Source organism: Thalia democratica, chromosome 6 (genome assembly GCF_965202585.1).
Source record: "Thalia democratica chromosome 6, ktThaDemo2.hap1.1, whole genome shotgun sequence".
In the NCBI taxonomy this organism is placed as follows: domain Eukaryota; kingdom Metazoa; phylum Chordata; class Thaliacea; order Salpida; family Salpidae; genus Thalia; species Thalia democratica.
Genome location: NC_139170.1, coordinates 6,149,022 through 6,167,279, shown reverse-complemented (window position 1 = coordinate 6,167,279; position 18,258 = coordinate 6,149,022). Strand labels below are relative to the sequence as shown.

The window sequence follows — 18,258 nt, the reverse complement described above, 5'->3', positions numbered from 1 at the left end:
TCATAGCATCGTCACAAAGGCTTTAAAAAATCAATGAAGATCTATTACAACGTGCCCGGCTAGCTCAGTCGGTAGAGCGTTGGACTCTTAATCCAACGGTCGTGGGTTCGAGCCCCACGTTGGGCGCACCTTTATACTATTTGTTGACAGCCCTAGAAATTATTTTTATCTTATATAGTATTTTTTTATATTTTAAAACTTCACCTTTTATTTAACTTTTCAAAAAAGCTGTTAGGTTTTAAAATTGAACAAATAAAAGACTATAATCGGTAGACCTTATTTAGAGAAAGACTTATATGGGGTAGTCATAAAACTTTGTTTTAGCTTCAAATAAGCGAAAAATTCTTATTGCTCAATATTTATCATTTAAAGTCGAAATATTTTAATTAAAAATGCGTTGTCCGGGAATTGAGCCCGGGCCTCCCGCGTGGCAGGCGAGAATTTTACCACTGAACCAACAATGCTTGTGGAAATGAGGGCATTATTGGGTTTATAAACTTCAATTGCTACTTAATGATTGTATCTGTTAACGAAATGCTTATACAAAATATAGTCAAATAAGATTGTTTTGATAAATTTCTAATTAGGTGTGTTTCAAAAATTAAACTGTATTGTAATTCTTTTTTTTAAACAAGAGCATTTTCATTGGCTGACCTATAATTATTATATACCAAATAATTAGCAATCGATCTTGCTAACTAAAACTTAAGTAATTTTTGCACCAAACTTTAGTAATTAATAGTCATACTTACTTTTTGTAAAGAAATAATGGGTTTAGCTGGAAATACTAAAATAAGTTAATTTCAACAAAATAAAAACTTAAGTTAAGCACTACTACATTTTACTTAAAAAAGTATATGAGTTTTAATTAAATTTTCACTTTTATTTACTTAAATGAAAATAAGAATTGACGCAAATACTCCTTAAACTAAATACAACTTTTAAACTAAAGGACAACAACTGAAATACTAAATACTACTTTTATTTTAAGTTTTCTAAAGATTAAATTTGTACTATATTTTCAAACTTTCACACTATTACAAATATATGAGTTTAATTAGTTCAAACTGAACAAATAACTAGTTTGATAGACTGTTCAAGCTTCGAAAAAATTTCAAATCTTAGTCTATCATAATATCTTTATCTATAGTAAAACTCAAAAATTAAAGTTTATAAGTTGCGCGAACTACAAAAAATTATCTGTATGTTTTTAATTTAAAGTTTCTAACTACTTCAGGAAACTTTTAATTATAATTTGAATAAAAACTACATTAGTTTTAGTTTAAATATAGGTTTCATTTGTACAATCTCTTACTAAATTTTTTAAAGCAAAATTTAAAAAATGTTACAACTCTAAATTGTATAACAAAATATTACTTACACTTTAGAACTTATCTAAGTATTACTTTCCTTTGAAGTCGAAGTTTAAATATAAAGGTTTCAAAGTTTACACAAAAATATTTCTAGAAACAAACATAAACCATTTAAAAATAAAAATAAACCAATTAAATACTGCATTACGTCAAGTTTTATTTACACAAAACATAAATACCTAATACAAAGTTCTCAGGTTAATAGAACAAAACTTTATAGTATAATTTATAAGTTTTTTAAAAATTTAAATGCTATACTTGAATTAAAATTTCTTAATTAATTTTATTGCTTAGTGTTGACACGGAAGTTTTTTGAAAAAGTTTATCAAAAAAATATTGTTGATATTAAAACTAACAAAATCTAAGCTACAGCAGCACTAACTTATTTATAGCACTTATTATGACTAGGTTTACAAATGAAGCTGTTTAATATATAAAGTTATTTTAATGCATAATATCTACAGATAAATCACGAAAACTGTAACACCTATTTTATTAACAATATTTGTATATCAATGCTTAAAATAAAACTTTTAAGTTATATCGTGTTTTAAGGACATTTTTATCATGTTTAATAAGTTGTCTTGATATGCATGACAAAAAAAAAACAATATATAAAAAAAGAAAATTATTACTTAAAGAAAACAATGCTACAACCAAAACAAATTGTTTAAAAAGTGACAGGAGCGGGATTTGAACCCGCGCCTACATGTAGACTGAGACATGAACGCAGCGCCTTAGACCACTCGGCCATCCTGCCAGCTGATGGTATGTGTATATATATATATGCTAAATATATATATATAAAGGTTTATTTAAAGCTGATGAGTCCATAGTCACGAAACTTGAGTCCTTTGAGTTTTGCATCTTTTTAATAATAAAGCCCTCAAGGTGGGCTCAGTGTGAAAAATTTAATTTATTAAGTTAAATAATTCAATTCTATATATATATATAAAGGTTTATTTGAAGATGTAAAACTCAAATGACTCGAGTTTCGTGCATATGCACTCATCAGCTTCAAAACAAGTTTAAAATAAAGCACAAAACAAAACACACAAATGAAAGTTAAAAAATTTAGCATAATAAGATTATGACGTAATTTTGAAACTATAAAAATCATGCAAAACGACTTGTGCAAAATTAATTTACCAATCGACAACAGGGGCGTGTTTTGACTGGTTTCCTGTTTCCTGTGAACCCCATGAAAAAAAGAAAAGAAAAAACAAACAAAAAAATCTTAGAATATCATTAAAAACGTTGTTTACTGACTTTGTTTTGGTTATTTGATAAACTTTGAATAATGAATGTTGAATTTATAACACTGAAAGATAAAAAAGTTTCCTTAACAAAAATGGCTCTTTTTTGCCCAGCTGAAATAGATTTTAGATAAATTTCAATTGTGACGTCATAATAGGTAAAAGTTATAAAGTAGCATTTTCTTTCTAGGAAACTTTTTACTATGATGCTCATAGTTCCCACTAAAAATTGTTAATTAGTATAAATAACTTTTAATACAGTATTGTTTTTGAACTAGTAAGTACAATTTTACTTTAAAAATGTCCAATATAATCACTAAAATTTATTTGGTTGTATATAATAATGTTGTGTGAAGCTTTTGTACTTTAAAATTTATATGTTTTGTTTATGTGTAAACCAACTGGGTTTAAACCTTGAAAAGTTCAATTTATAAAGTTTTAAAATTATCTTTAAACCTGACAATTTATTCTTTTATAATTTATTGCTATTTTAATATTTTTTTATTTAAGTTGTTTTATTTTTGTATATGTGTTAGCCACAAATTTTGTTCTTGATTTTTTGAAATTTTTAACTCAGAGAGATTTCAAAATCATTATTAGAATTACTGCACCATCAGGCAAACTTTTAATTATAATTTTAAGATTTTTTAATTTAGTTGTAAAAGTCTAAACATTTTTTGGTAATTACCTAAGATGATGTCGCACCAATATCAAGCTGAAATTATATTGTATTTTGTGAACCATGATTTTAGGCTTAAAATGTTTGGCTTGTATGTTTGATCTAAAATTATACTTCGTTTTAATCAAGCTATATAAATACATAGTTAAAATTAAATTCATTTGTTATAAACTAAAATACTTAATTGATTTAATTTTACAGTATAGTAATGTATATAAGTTATGTATCATTTGCTTTGTTTTAAAATAAAAAGGAGTTAAATATTTAACTTTTATTGGTTTATAATAAATAATTTTTATTTATGTATTTACAAAATATAAGTTTTAAGCCTATAACTATAATTTAATATAAATTCAGCTTGATATTGGTGCGACATCATCCTAGGTAATTACTCATTTTTTTAGTAAAATTTAAATACTTTTAGTTAAATTACTTATAAATTTTTTTTTATTATAAATAAATTTTTTCCGGCTCTTTTAGTTTTAATTTATCTAAATTTAGTACAGTTTAATAAATAAAAATATATAATAGTTTCTCATTACTACTTACATGTTTTTTCTTATTTCTAAGCAGAAAAAAGCATTTTAAACAAAAACTTTTTTGGTTAAATATTGCGTACTTAACTTGCAGTGCATACCTAAGAAATGCGTAATTAAGCGGGAAATGAAGAACTAAAAAAAATTGTGAACCCCCTTTGAAAAAAGTCTAGACACGCCCCTGATCGACAATAAACTGGCAAAAATTCATATAACTTCGGTGAGTAACTATATATTAGGACAGATAATTGAAAGATATAAAGATTAAATTTCATCTTTATCTCTTTTAATTATCTGTTCTTATATATAGTTACTCACCGAAGTTATATGAACTTTTGCCAGTTTATATAAATTGTTTATATATTTAAATGTGAAAACAGGTCTAAATTGCACAAAGACAAAATTGCACGAGGGCACAAAATTGCACAAAGAAAATTTTGTACTGGCTACATTTTTGCACGCAAATAAAAAAATACAAAAAAAAAAATAAATAAAAGAAAGAAAAATTACTGACCGAGGGTAAGGATTAGGGTAAACATTGATAATAAAAATAACCAATAACATTTTAAAAGTAGAATAAATTACAGGGTTCGTGCGCGAAATTTTTTTCATTTAGCCTGACTAGGACCAATTTAGCCTGACAATTTTACAAAGTAAGGAAAATCCCCTTTTGAAGTCATTTTAGGTATTGGGGGGTCTTGATTAGTACTTTATAGTCTACGACTTTAATCAGCTTTATCTCAAAAATATTTTGAGCATTAAAAATCTGCAAAAAGCAACTCATAGCTTACTTATAACTCAATAAAATAAGAATAAATTGTGAAAAAGGTGATTAACCCCTCCTATACCCTTAACATAACAAATTCAGTAATAAGTGTTATATTTAATGTATTAGTAGTGTAGAAATTTTATATATATTATTAAACACAATTGTACAATTTAATTAAGTACAAGTAAAAATATTATAATCATAAGATTTATAATAAAACGACGTGCAATGTTGTGTTTTATTAAAATTTAAAATGAAACACTTACACGAGTATTAAAATTCAAACAAACAGCTAAGTTGTTGAACTAAACTGTAATGTTTAAACTGTAGTTTTTTAATGAATTTTCATAATTATGACGTATATTATCTACTCAAAAAAAATAATGAAGTTTCTTAAAATTTTTTAGAGATTCAACAAACTGTTTTTAAGCATTTATTTTTACAAATACTGACTGATTTTGTCTTTAATAACTAAATCTTAATTTGGAAATAAATTCACATCTCAATTTAATCTTAAAAAGATTTCTCAATTTTTTTTAATCAAAAATTTTTAAGATTCTGAAATGAGAAAAACTGATATTCTCAAATTTTTAAATAAAAAACTGTTTTAGCCTGACTTAGCCTGACGCGCACGAACCCTGAAATTAATTAAAAAAAAAAGCTACCGACCGAGTGTAAGGGTTAGGGGCAACAGTAATAGTAAAAAGAATAAACAATAAAATTAATTTAAATTTGAAAAAAAAATAACACGTGCAAAATTGTCTCTGTGCAAAAGTGTCTTCGTGCAAAAGTATCTCTGTGCAATTTTTTGCACTCGTGCAATTTAGACAGCTACCCTATAAATGTATATGGAAAATATTGTAATTATATAAACTGAATCACTTTCCACAGAGCCCTCGTTGAAGGACTTTACAGTAATTTATTGAAAAAAATCGAGTTTAAAAATAACAGAACATATTTTTCATAAAAATGAAATAATAATCATTAGCTGTTCGAAGTGAATTGCACTTTGCTAAACAATAATACAAAAGTTATTATTTGTTTTGGTTTTTATAAAACATATAAAGAGGTATCAAATTTTTGAAAAGTTAAATAATATCTATTCTTTTATATAGGCACTGACGAAGTCTTTGACCGAAACTTAGTTTGCATAATAAAGTCTTGAAAGAATAAATATTATACAAATGTTATGCGAAAAAATATAAAAAGCAATATGACATAATTATTAAATATTGTAGAGTACAAATATTCAGTGCAAAATTGTTGTACTCTACAATATTCAATAATTACGTCATAGTGTTTTATTGTTTTTTGTATAACTTTTGTTTTGTTGTTCAGCAAAGTGCAATTCAACTCGAATCTACAGCTGAAAAGATGTTTTGATTGATTAAGTTTTTTATATAAAAATGTAAACATAAAACAATGCTAAAATCTCAAAAACTGCATCAAACGATTTAGCATAGGTTAAACTGAAAGATTCAAATTAAGCTACAGAATTAAAAGCTTGCAACTTGAGTTATAAGTGATCTGTCTGTTCACCACTAGCATTATTGCGCGGTTAGTTATATATTTAGAAAAGTTACAGCTACTAGAAAGCTGTTTGAAATTATTCAATTGCAGGATATGGAGTATAATAGAAATTTATATTTAATAAATCTTAAAAGGTCATATATTAGTTGTTGAAGCTATTGATTGTGTTTTTTTATATGACGTAGTGTTTTCAGAGATAAATTGTTATTTACATGAATAGCTATAAAAAAATTATATACATGCTTTTGATTTTATTGTAATTTGCAAAGGGTCACTATTGCACAGGTAATTTTTTTATTATCTCTTTCAACTATCACTTTTAACCCTAACCCTTGGTCAGTGACTTTTTTCTTCCTTATTAATATTAAATATATATACTTTTTTATCACTGTTACTCATTAGTCTTACATTAGGGCAGTATTTTATTTTTCTTATTACTATTACTATTGGAGTTTAGTGTGCGGAGATGGACTCGAGCATTAAAATCTGAGCCGCTTAAACAATAAACACAAAAAAAGAAACAAACAAATTACCTTCAATAAAAATTAAAAAATCAAACATAACATAGTAAAAAGTTACAAACAAATAGTCCTCTTTGATCAAATATAATTTAGTATGCACAAAAAACAAAACAAAATACATTTTCATATATAAACTTATGTATTAACTGTAAAAAATTACACATTTACAAAAATTATATATAAAAAATTTTTAATCTGTAAGGGGAAGGCCTTTGTTTTTTTAAATATGCGTTTAATTTTACATCCTGCTCTCTAGTGTGTCGCTAAGTTGAGATAATCGCATCATCAAATGAGGTTACCGTCTAGTGAGGTAGCTACGAACTTAAGAACATCGATCAAAGAATACACCGCAGTGAGTTATTTTGTGTAACGATTGTTTCGTCAAGACTGTTAGTCTCTTTACTGTTATACTTTTTATAGATTTTACTTATGAAGTGATTTATAACAGTTTATTTCAAAGAGTTTTAAATTTTATTAATAAAATAATTTACAAGGATTCTAAATGTGTTATCATTTATAACTTAAGAATAAATTACTTTAGTAATACATATTATTTGTAACCTAAGCATTGTAAGCTACCAGTAAGTAAGACAGGCAGATTAGTTCAATTAACTGGAGACCACATATTTAAGAGCTCATTTATACTTAACCCCATATACTTACTCTGTATTGAAATTAAATATACACCCGTGTTTATAATCTCTCGTTTTAGATAGGTTTTTGAATCAACTTTTTATAAAAGATACTTTACTAAAAATTGAGGTTAAACAAAGTATATGAAAATATTATGTCAAGTTACAGCTACTAAAAAGCTATTTGAAATTTCGGAAGAGGCGTATACAACACGCACTAGATTTACAATTTTTTTAACTACTTTTTGCAGCGATTGGTTGTGTTTTTAGTATATGACGTAGGTTTGTGAGAGATTTTTATTCGTAGTTGATACAATCTATTTTTTAAATTGATACTTTACTTAAAAATTGGCAAAAATCTCTATAATCAATTAAATTTTTTTTTTCAAAGTCTACAAATAATATGTTGCTAAAATTCGGAAAACTTTGCATTTTAGCTTATGTATTTGATTGATATATACTTATCATGCATTATATATACGTATGAATGATAATAACAAATCTATTAATAATATTAGCTTTTAGACTAAAGCAAAAATGTCTAATTAGTGATTGTGTATATAAGCAAGAATTTTTATAGTTATTCTTTGAATAAAATAACATTTGCCGTTTTGACTGTGGGGAAATATTAAAAAAAAACTAGTTAATTAAGCTGAACAAATACTAACAAGATTATCAAAAAAATAAAACCGGTAGGACCTTTTATGTGTACTATTTTATGGGCACTATTTTATGTGTAGAATTGCTGCATTCAATTTTTGATGTGATGTCATCAAAAATTATGTGTAGTATTTAGATGTTGCTGCAATTAAGTTGCTGCAATTAAATGAAAAATAAATTACTGTCCAGGCCTTATATAAATATTATGGATAGTTTTTGTAGTTTTAAGTTTGTAAACAAACAAATAAAATATAACTTGAATAAACATAAACCAATAGTATGATTTGTTTTTACATTTATTTGAGTTATATTTTTTAAACTGACAGAAGTAGTGGCTAGACTTATAAAAGATTATGGATAGATTTTTTTAAGTAATTTTTAATAAAGAAAAAAAAAACTTGAATACACTTAAACAAGTTGTTTGATTTATATGTATATCTATGTAATTTATTGTTTTTATACTAACAGAATTAATGGCTAGTCATATAATAAGTAATTTTTTTTTTTTTTTTTAAGATTTTATAAACAAAATTTATAAATTAAACTTGAACACATAAACTGTTTGGTTTAAATCTAAAATTGTTTGATTTATAATTGTATATACGTAATTTGTATTTAGTAAACTTATAGAGTAGAGGTTCGACCTTATGTGTACTACTTTATGGGCACAATTTTATGTGTAGAATTGCTTCAATCAATTATGCCCATAATTTGATGTGATTATATTCAAATTATGGGTAGTATTGAGATGTAGCTGCAATTAAGTTGCTGAAATTAAATGAAAAATAAAATACTGTCTAGATCTTATATAAATATTATGGATAGTTTTTGTAGTTTTAAGTTCATAAAAAAACAAATAAAGTATAACTTGGATAAACATAAACCAATAATTTGATTTATTTGTACATTTATTTAAATTGTATTTTGTAAACTAACAGAAGTAGTGGATAGACTTATTAAAAGATTATGGATAGTTTTTTTATGTAATATTTAATAAAAAAAGCTTGAATACACTTAAATCAATTGTTTGATTTAAAAGTAGACAGTACCTTATTTTTACTTAATTGCAGCAACATCTAAATACTACCAATAATTTAAATGAAACCACATAAGTTAATTGAAGCAATTCTACACATAAAAGAGTGCCCATAAAATAGTACACATAAGGCCAAACCACTACTTCTATAAGTTTACTAAATGTAAATTACATATATACAACTATAAATTAAACAATTGATTTATGTGTGTTAAATTTAAATTTTGCTTATAAAATCTTAAATAAAGAAATATCCAAAATATTTATAATATGCCAAGCCATTACTTCTGGTAGTAAAAAAAATATAAATTATATAAATATACTATTAAATCAAACAATTGGTTAAAGTGTAATCAAGCTTTTTTTTTTCTTTATTAAATCTTTAAAAAAAATTATCCATAATATTTTAATAAGTCTAGCCACTACTTCTGTTAGTTTACAAAATACAATTAAAATAGTTGTACAACTAAATCAAACTATTGGTTTATGTGTATTCAAGTTTTTTTTTTATTTGTTTGTTTATAAATTTAAAACTACAAAAACTATCCATAGTATTTATATAAGGTCAGGACTGTATTTTATTTTTATTCAATTACAGCAACATCTAAATACTACCCATAATTTAAATGAAGTCATATAAAACTATGGTCAAAATTAATTGAAGCAATTCTAAACATAAAATAGTGCCCATAAAATAGTACACATAAGAGCAAACCACTACTTTTATAAGTTTACTAAATATAAATTACATATATAAAACTACAAATCAAACAATTGGTTTATGTGTGTGCAATTTTTTTTTCTTTTTTTGTTTATAAAATCTTAAATAAAATTTTCTTTGAAAATATTTATAATATGCCAAGCCATTACTTCTGTTAGTATAAAAAATATAAGTTACATAAATATAATTTTATATCAAACAATTGGTTTAAATGTATTCAAGTTTTTTTTCTTTATTAAATCTTAAATGAAAAAATATCCATAATCTTTTAATAAGTCTAGCCTATACTTCTGTTAGTTTACAAAATATAATTTAAATAAATGTACAAATAAATCAAACTATTGGTTTATGTGTATTCAAGTTATTTTTTATTTGTTTGTTTATAAATTTAAAACTTCAAAACTATCTATAATATTTAAATAAGGCCTGGACAGTAATTTATTTTTCATTTAATTGCAGCAACTTAATTGCAGCAACATCTAAATACTACACATAATTTTGATGACATCACATCAAAAATTGAATGCAGCAATTCTACACATAAAATAGTGCCCATAAAATAGTACACATAAAAAGACCTACCCAAATAAAACCACGAGTTTTACCAACATAATATTTGCACGTGGCTGACTAATATACTCGAGTGTTAGTTTCAAAAAAAATTATAAAAATATTTATATTTTATTCTTCATAATGATTCAAAATAAAACATAAATTATACACTACGTACTTTTAATAACCATTATAAGAGAACAAAAAGTTTAAACGCATAACTTGAAATAAACTAATACTTAAAAAAATATTGATTTGCCTTATATTATAGGGATGGATCAAGATAAAATCTTTTATATTTCAGATGGTTCTAATGTAAATATTTTTATTTTACCATTAGAATTATAAAAACCTACATTATAACTTCTTTCTTTTTCTTTTAATTTAAATTACTTTAAGATACTTGGTACTATAAAAGTCTTTGTTAGAATTTAAATTGTCATGTTACCATACCAGAGTATAGTTTTACTAAAAGCAAATTTTTTGGGTGTCAAATAATGTAAAAAACTTGTCAAAACAAAATAAATAGTTAAACATTTTTGACACTATAATATACTCTTTCAAACAATATAAATAAGACTCAATTTTTTAGAACAAAATATATTTCATGCTTCTTTCGTCAGTTGTATACTAGGCAATAAAAATAAAATTTCAAAACTAGCTTATATAGTTTAGTAAAACCTATATTATTATAATACTAAACTTATAAAAATTGTTTTCACATTTCTGATTTAATTAAACTTGAAGCTATTTGTATTTTGTTAAGAAAACCTAAGTTGTGTAAACATAAAGATTTTGATTATACTGTTTCGTTGTTTTCTTAAATTGTTTTATAAGTTGTTGGTCTGTTTTATTAGTTGCATTGTAATTAGAAGTACTTATGTATTGTTAATTACGTTGATTGCATTTTCACTAAATAAGATAAATTTGAAATTTCATTTTTATTGCTTAGTATACAACTGACGAAAGAAGCATGAAATATATTTTGTCCTGAAAAATTGAGTCTCATTTGTATTGTTTGAAAGAAAACAAAATAACCACCATTTTAACACCACAAAATACAAACAAATTTATCATTTCAACAACATACTTGGTTGAATTGCATCAGTAATTTGGTATCGACTCTCGCAGATTGTTGCCGAAAATTGTCGGTGGCATTTCTATCTCGCGCGGGTCCGTACCAGCCAATTTATCTATGGTAAGGAAGTTATTCTCGCGTCCACAAGAGCAGATCAAAACTCAGCAGCTGCTTTGTAACGTACCTGTGAAAATATGGAGAGAATAAGTACCTGTGAAATTAAGAAAAGAAATAAATACCTGTGAAAATAAGAAATGAAAGTTAAGTTTCTGTGTAAATATGATGAAAAACAATTTATTAATGGTACCTGTGAAAACATGGTGAAATTGATATGAGAAAGTATGGTTACTTACGTTAAGTTTGTGCGAAAATATGACAAACAGTAATTACTTGTATTAAGTGGTTATGAAAATATACCGACAAATAGTTATCTGGTTGGTTATGTATTTTTATGAATTGATGAAAACTAATTTTTATAATATATATAGAATATATTGAAAATTTATAAATTAATGTTATAAAAACAAATTGTACAGTAATCTTCCTTTATTGTACCAACATATGTTTCTGTGTGTTGACGAATCAACACACTTCAACTGGGTTATGTAAAAAATAATTACTGTAATGAAATAATAGAAGCATAGAATAAAGTGGATGTATACATATATTATTAACTATTATCTGTGGAAATTATTTTATCTTAATGAAAAATATGTATACATCCACGTTATTCTATGCTTCTATTTTTTCATTACAGTAATTATTTTTTACATAACCCAGTTGAAGTATGTTGATTCGTTAACACACAGAATCATATGTTGGTACAATAAAGGAAGATTACTGTATAATTTGTTTTTATTTATATTCCAGTGAAGTTACTTCACTGGAATATATTTACTTTTATTAGCAAACGATTAAACCTATATTTTGAACAGTTAAATTAATGTTATAAATGCTTTCAAAAACTTTTTTTAAACCGCTTCATCGTAAAATAAATTCAATTCTACTTAAATAAAGTTTTAGCAAAATATTAAAAACCATTGCTCATTATGCAACAAATAAAAGAATTTATAACAAAAAATTTCAATTGTATCGGCGGCCTCCCAGATAGTTGTTCTCACCCACGCGGCACGGAGAATTTTACTTGGCATATTATCAACAACATATGTATTAAAAATGTTTATTTTTACCAAGATTTTAAATTATTTTAGCACAATACTTCACTAGAGAAGCGTAATTTAAACACTTATACTGGTCGAATTCGACTATGGGTGTTCAATGATTGTTACAAGTTTTAACTAGGATGGTTTCCAGGTATAATATTAAATGCTGAATAAGCTACTTTTGGAATAAACCCCTAAGGCAGGGGTCGGCAGGTAGTTGGTGGTTGCGGGCCAAATTTCAAGCTTCCAAAGTCTTCGCGGGCCGCAGTTTTAGTTTTAGTGACATTTGAATAATCTTTTAGTTTTAGCCACACTAGAGAAAAGTTTTACTTTTATTTACCTTAATATCTTAAATGAATTTAATCTACACACAGAACGCCTTTTTAAATTAATATTTATTTTATTAGAATAGAATTAACGTTGACTAATATACTTAAGTATTAATAAACTAAGTACTTTCATATGCACATAATAAGTTAAACTTAATACTTATGTAATTTTACTTACAACCTATCTCTCTATAAAAACCAAACTTGAAAGACAATTTAAGGGTTAAATTTATTATATTATCAACCTTTTTTTCATATTTCTTTTAATATTTACTTCACAAAAATTTTTTGCGTGTTAAATAGTTTACTTTCATAAAAATGTTTAGTAATTAGTTAAACTAATAAAATCAATACCTTTTTGTATTCCAGAAAGCTAGAACAAATTATTTAACATAATTAGTTCTTGAATACTTTAATAAAGTATCTTATTAGTAGTTAATATTTTACATAGTTACCTCTTAGAAAGCAAAAATGTCTGAGTTGTATCAAACCAGCTTAAGTTTATTAAAAGTTGAAAAAGCTAATAAATAGGTGTTAATCAAGCTTAAATACCTAGTTGAAATATCATCATTATCAAAAAGTACACTAAGTGTAAAAAAACAAGAAAAAATTACAATTAGTAAATTACACTACAGTCATTAAAACTATTCTGAGAACTAAAAGATTTCTTTAAAGTGTTTGAAGTAAAAGTTTTTTACACACCTGAGTTTTCAAGCTTTTAAAATAGCTTGTATGTGTAGCAACCAAGTTAAAACAAAGTTCACAACATAAAGAAATAACAAAGGTTATTAACAGTAAATAAATTACATTCCAAAAAATATAAGTCAGGTGGTATGGACAATTAAGTTTCTTAAACAAATTTAACAAAAGTACAGTAACCTTTCGCTTATTTACGCACATTGTGTCCACAGAAAAAGTGCGTAAGATATGAGAGATCGTAAAGAAACGAGAGGTAACAAATATACTCATTAAAATGGCTGTTTTTTAATATTGCTTCTAGTTAAAAGCAGACTGGGCACTTTCCCACTTTTAACTATTTGTTTACTTAATTTATAAAAATTAAAACAACAGATAAAACTATACATATATTAAAAAAAAGGATTTGAATTTCTATAAAATAATAATACGAGTAGAAATAATTTTACTATTTTAATAATATATAGAAATTATCTTTATCTTTATTTATATGTGACATTTATATTCTTTTCTACTTAGCAAATTCAATTTATAATTAAGCATTTCTTTACATTTATAAAAGGGTGTTTACTAATATATATGGCAAGACTGCTGTATTATTTCTTTGTTTTTTAAACTCTCATTATTTCATTATACTTTTAACATTAAACACAGTCATGTTTATTTCAGAATTTTAATTTAATCTCTTGTTGTTAACAAAGTTTCTGATATACTGAGGTATAACTAAATGTTTATCAACTAGTCAAGGAACATAAATTTACAAAGTCTAAAGATATAGAGAGGTATGTTAGCATTCAAAAACATATTTTAATTCAAAACTATACATTAAACCTAATTTGTGCAATATTAAAAAAATAAAAAAAAATTATTTTCTGAATTTTATAGAATTCTGAAATGCGTAACTAAACGAGAGTTTGTAAAGTCACGAGTGCGTAAAGATCCGAGAGGTTACTGTATAAAACTTTATTGAGTCATAAGCGAGGTAGAAAATCTTTATTTTTATTAAGCATTAGAGCAATTGTTTATTTGCATGAAGAATATTGCATTTAGATATAGTTGTTGTAAAATATAAGACGAGCTACAAAAATAAAAAAACGTTAGTAAGGAGTTATTGCGAGAAACAATATAAAAAAATCACCAAAACAAAGCATATGATTATCTCCAGTAACTACAGGATGATCAGAAAAAAATTGTTAAGGCAAGTTATAAAGTAGCAAAATTTATTACTTAAAATAAGATACCGTTTACAGTTGAAAAATTTTTTAAATAATTTATGTTGGCGGTAATAAAAAACTTTTGTTTATTTCTTCAATAACTACAAGAAGTCGTGTTTAGGAAATGTATTAAGGTTATAAAGTCGCATAAATCAAATTAGGACTTAAATCAATCTGTTAACATCAGAACAGTCAAAGAAAAACTATTGCTCATCTGAGAAGTTTTATTAGAGATGTTTTTATCAACTTTGACATTTTAGTAGAATTTATTGGTTTAGTTCCAACGCGAATCACAATAATCGGTGAAATTTTACAAGTAAACGTGTAATGCACCAATAAAAAGTTTTTGGAAGTACAATTCCTTCTTTTATTTTTTATATTAAGTTTAATTAAAGTTTTTAGAAAGTCTTCAAAAATGTATCAATATTAAACAATACTGTTAAGCTACTTTAATATATTTTTTTAATAAAATTTTGCTAAAGTTTTTGTGTCAAATCGAAATTTCATTACTTTACTTGTAAAAGTTGTTTAAAATTCCAGGTTTTTTCAAAAATTCTTAAATAAAGTTTAGTAAGTTAAATAATGTTTTTTAACAAAAATTTTCAAATTCAGAGCTTTTTCGAGATTCAAGTTTTTTGGCAACACTGATTGTTCACACTTAAATGTACCAATAATATAAATAATATTTTGAATTATATCAGCTGCAAGACTTAAATTTTAACATATATTATAACTCAAACTAACACTGTGGATTGAGCAAAACATACATCATAAGCTTAATTTGCTATTCTTTTAAGCAAAAAAGCCAGCCTAAATCAACAATAACATTCCTGATATTTTTGTATACAAAAAGCAATCCTAGCCAAAAACTATTAAAATGACTTGGTTGGCCTGAGATTTGAAGTCTTCAAATAGTGATAGTCTGAGTGTGTGTCAATGTTTAGTTGTTTATTTGCTTGAATTTAAACTATTTTGATTAATAATGTAAAAACTTAATAAATTTACCATCCCTAAATATAGTTTATATTAAATAGGTAGCTCTGTGTGTAATGAGATGCAAGGCATAAAAATTAAGTTAGTTTCAAAAAAACAATGTTTGAAAAAATAAAATGTTTACCTAACAAAAACTATAATAATTTATGTCATATATATTGTTTCAAATGTGTCTGTAAAAATTTAGACATTATATATAGAAACATCAATGTTAGAAAATTATGCATAAACTAAACTTAAAGTAACTAAAGTATTAAGTAAAAGTTGGTTTAAAATATAAGCATCTTTATAAGTTGGTGTGCATAGAAATTAATTTAAAGTGAAAGGAAAACTTCTAAAAAACTATAATGTGTCAAAACAAAAATCAAATAAACCTTATTTCTTATTACTAGGTTATTTTAAATGTTTTTACACTAACATATAACATTAACAAATAGAAAATCTATAGAAGAAACTTAGGTATAAAAAATATTGAAAATGTCTATATCTGAGCTATAGAGAAATGACACTTTAGATAATTAATTTGCATTACTTTTGTACAAAATCGAAAACATTTGCATTTAGTTTTTTTAATAAATAGGTTTTATATAACTAACTAATTAAATTAAGCACTCTTTACATTCTTTTTTCAGATATTTACTTGCTGTTGTAAAACAGAGGTTATTTAAAACTAGTGATGTACCGGACTCACTATCCGGGTCCGGGTCCGGCCGGATTTTGCCATTTTTGTCTAATATCCGGATCCGGCCGGACTCTAATTTGAAAAAAAAAGTCCGGATCCGGTTCCGGCCGGATTCTAATTTGAAAAAAAAAGTCCGGGTCCGGTTCCGGCCGGATTCTAATTTGAAAAAAAAAGTCCGGATCCGGTTCCGGTCGGATCCTAACAGAGATCCGGCCGGACCCGGATCTAGCAAGTAAAAAAGAGCATACTGAAAAGTATTTTTTCAAAAACAAACCCTGTGTAAATTGTTAAGAGTCATTTTCGTCAGTTAAATTTAAACACCTACCGTGATTGGCTCATTTTGTACACGTGACTAATTTACATTTGTTTACATTTAAACTATGAAATAAACATTTCATGAAATGCAACTCTTTACGTATGTTGTAAAATTGAAAACTTTGGAATGAATACTCGCATTATTTATTGTTTAAAGTTGAGCTCAGAGAATATTTAGAATTAATACGGTTGAATATACGAGCCAATGAGAATCATATGACGAAATGTTTCAAACTAAATACTGATGCAACAAAACATCAGAACATGACAGGTAATTTATATGTAAGCAGTTAGTTAGTTTGGTGTGTAGCTTGAAGCAACAAAATATATTGAACGTTTTTGTGAATGCTTATTGTAAGTAGTGTTTTGTTTTAAAAGTGAATATTTCAACAGGTGTTAAATTGTTTAAATATTTAAGCCAGGTTTTTAGTCTAATAGTTTATTAAAAATTTTACAGTTTCTTGTTTACTAAAAGTTTTATTTAATTTTTAGTTTATTGTTTTAATCTTTTGATATAGATTTAAAAAGCTTCAAGTTTTTAAAGTGTTACCAAAGTAATTAATAATTTTGTATATGCTAGTATTTCTTGTTGTGTTTTATATAAAAGGTTCATCACTCAAAGCTGTCGTGTCTGATTATAGAAAGTAGTCTAAGTCAGAATTGAGTATTTGTTAGATATTAATTAAATACGGTAGGATTTAACTATGATGGGTAGTACTAATAAGTTAAGGCCATAGGGGGGTCCACTTTGTTTTTTACAACTTGATCTTATTTTGTAGAATTTAATCTGAGCTATCAGACACTTTTAACCGCTTAAAAAAACTCAAAGTAACTTTTGAGATATAAGCGATCAAAGAAAGGGCGTTCAATAGGTTCGTTATAGAAGGCGAAAACTAAAAATGCAAAAAAAGACTATTTCACTAAAAATCTATCTCCGCCTTCATTTTTTGAGTAATCTTTCTCAAAATTTCACAGAATGTGTATCATTAAACTTTAAAGAGATCTATTGTAGGAATTTTTTAAATTTTGAGTAAAAAAAAATTATTATCAAAAAACTACCCTTTTTTTTAGTTTTTTGTGAATAAAAATTTTATTTTTCAAAATTTCAAAAATTCCAACATTCAGATTCTTTAAAATATTAAAATGAACATTTCCTGAAAATTTGAAGTCTCTAGGTCAAAAAATGAAGGAGGAGATAGGTTTTTAGTGAATTTTTAAGATTTCGGAGAAAATTGACCCCAAAAAATTTGCGGTCCATACGTTTGTATCGGAAACTTTTTACAAAAAATAAAATATCTCAAAAGTTAAATTATATTTTTGAATTCTATAAAAACAGGCTTGTAGTTTGTATTTAAAGCGGGACACGTTCAAAATCCACCCGCAATCAAAATTCACCCGCGATCAAAATCCACCAGATTAAAATCCACCCGATCAAAATCCACCCGATCAAAATCCACCCGAGTCAAAATCCACCCGATTAAAATCCACCCGGGTCAAAATCCACCCGATCAAAATCTACCCGG

General features: G+C 25.5%; 2 non-coding genes across 2 annotated transcripts; one reads left to right on the top strand and one right to left on the bottom strand.

Annotated features, from left to right (window-relative positions):
• Window positions 1-53: 53 nt before the first annotated feature.
• Trnak-cuu (transfer RNA lysine (anticodon CUU)) lies at window positions 54-126 on the top strand. The gene has a single exon. It is a non-coding gene; the product is annotated as a tRNA-Lys (tRNA).
• A 1,925-nt stretch (window positions 127-2,051) lies between these two features.
• Trnam-cau (transfer RNA methionine (anticodon CAU)) lies at window positions 2,052-2,133 on the bottom strand. Its single transcript has one exon. It is a non-coding gene; the product is annotated as a tRNA-Met (tRNA).
• Between the last annotated feature and the right edge of the window lie 16,125 nt (window positions 2,134-18,258).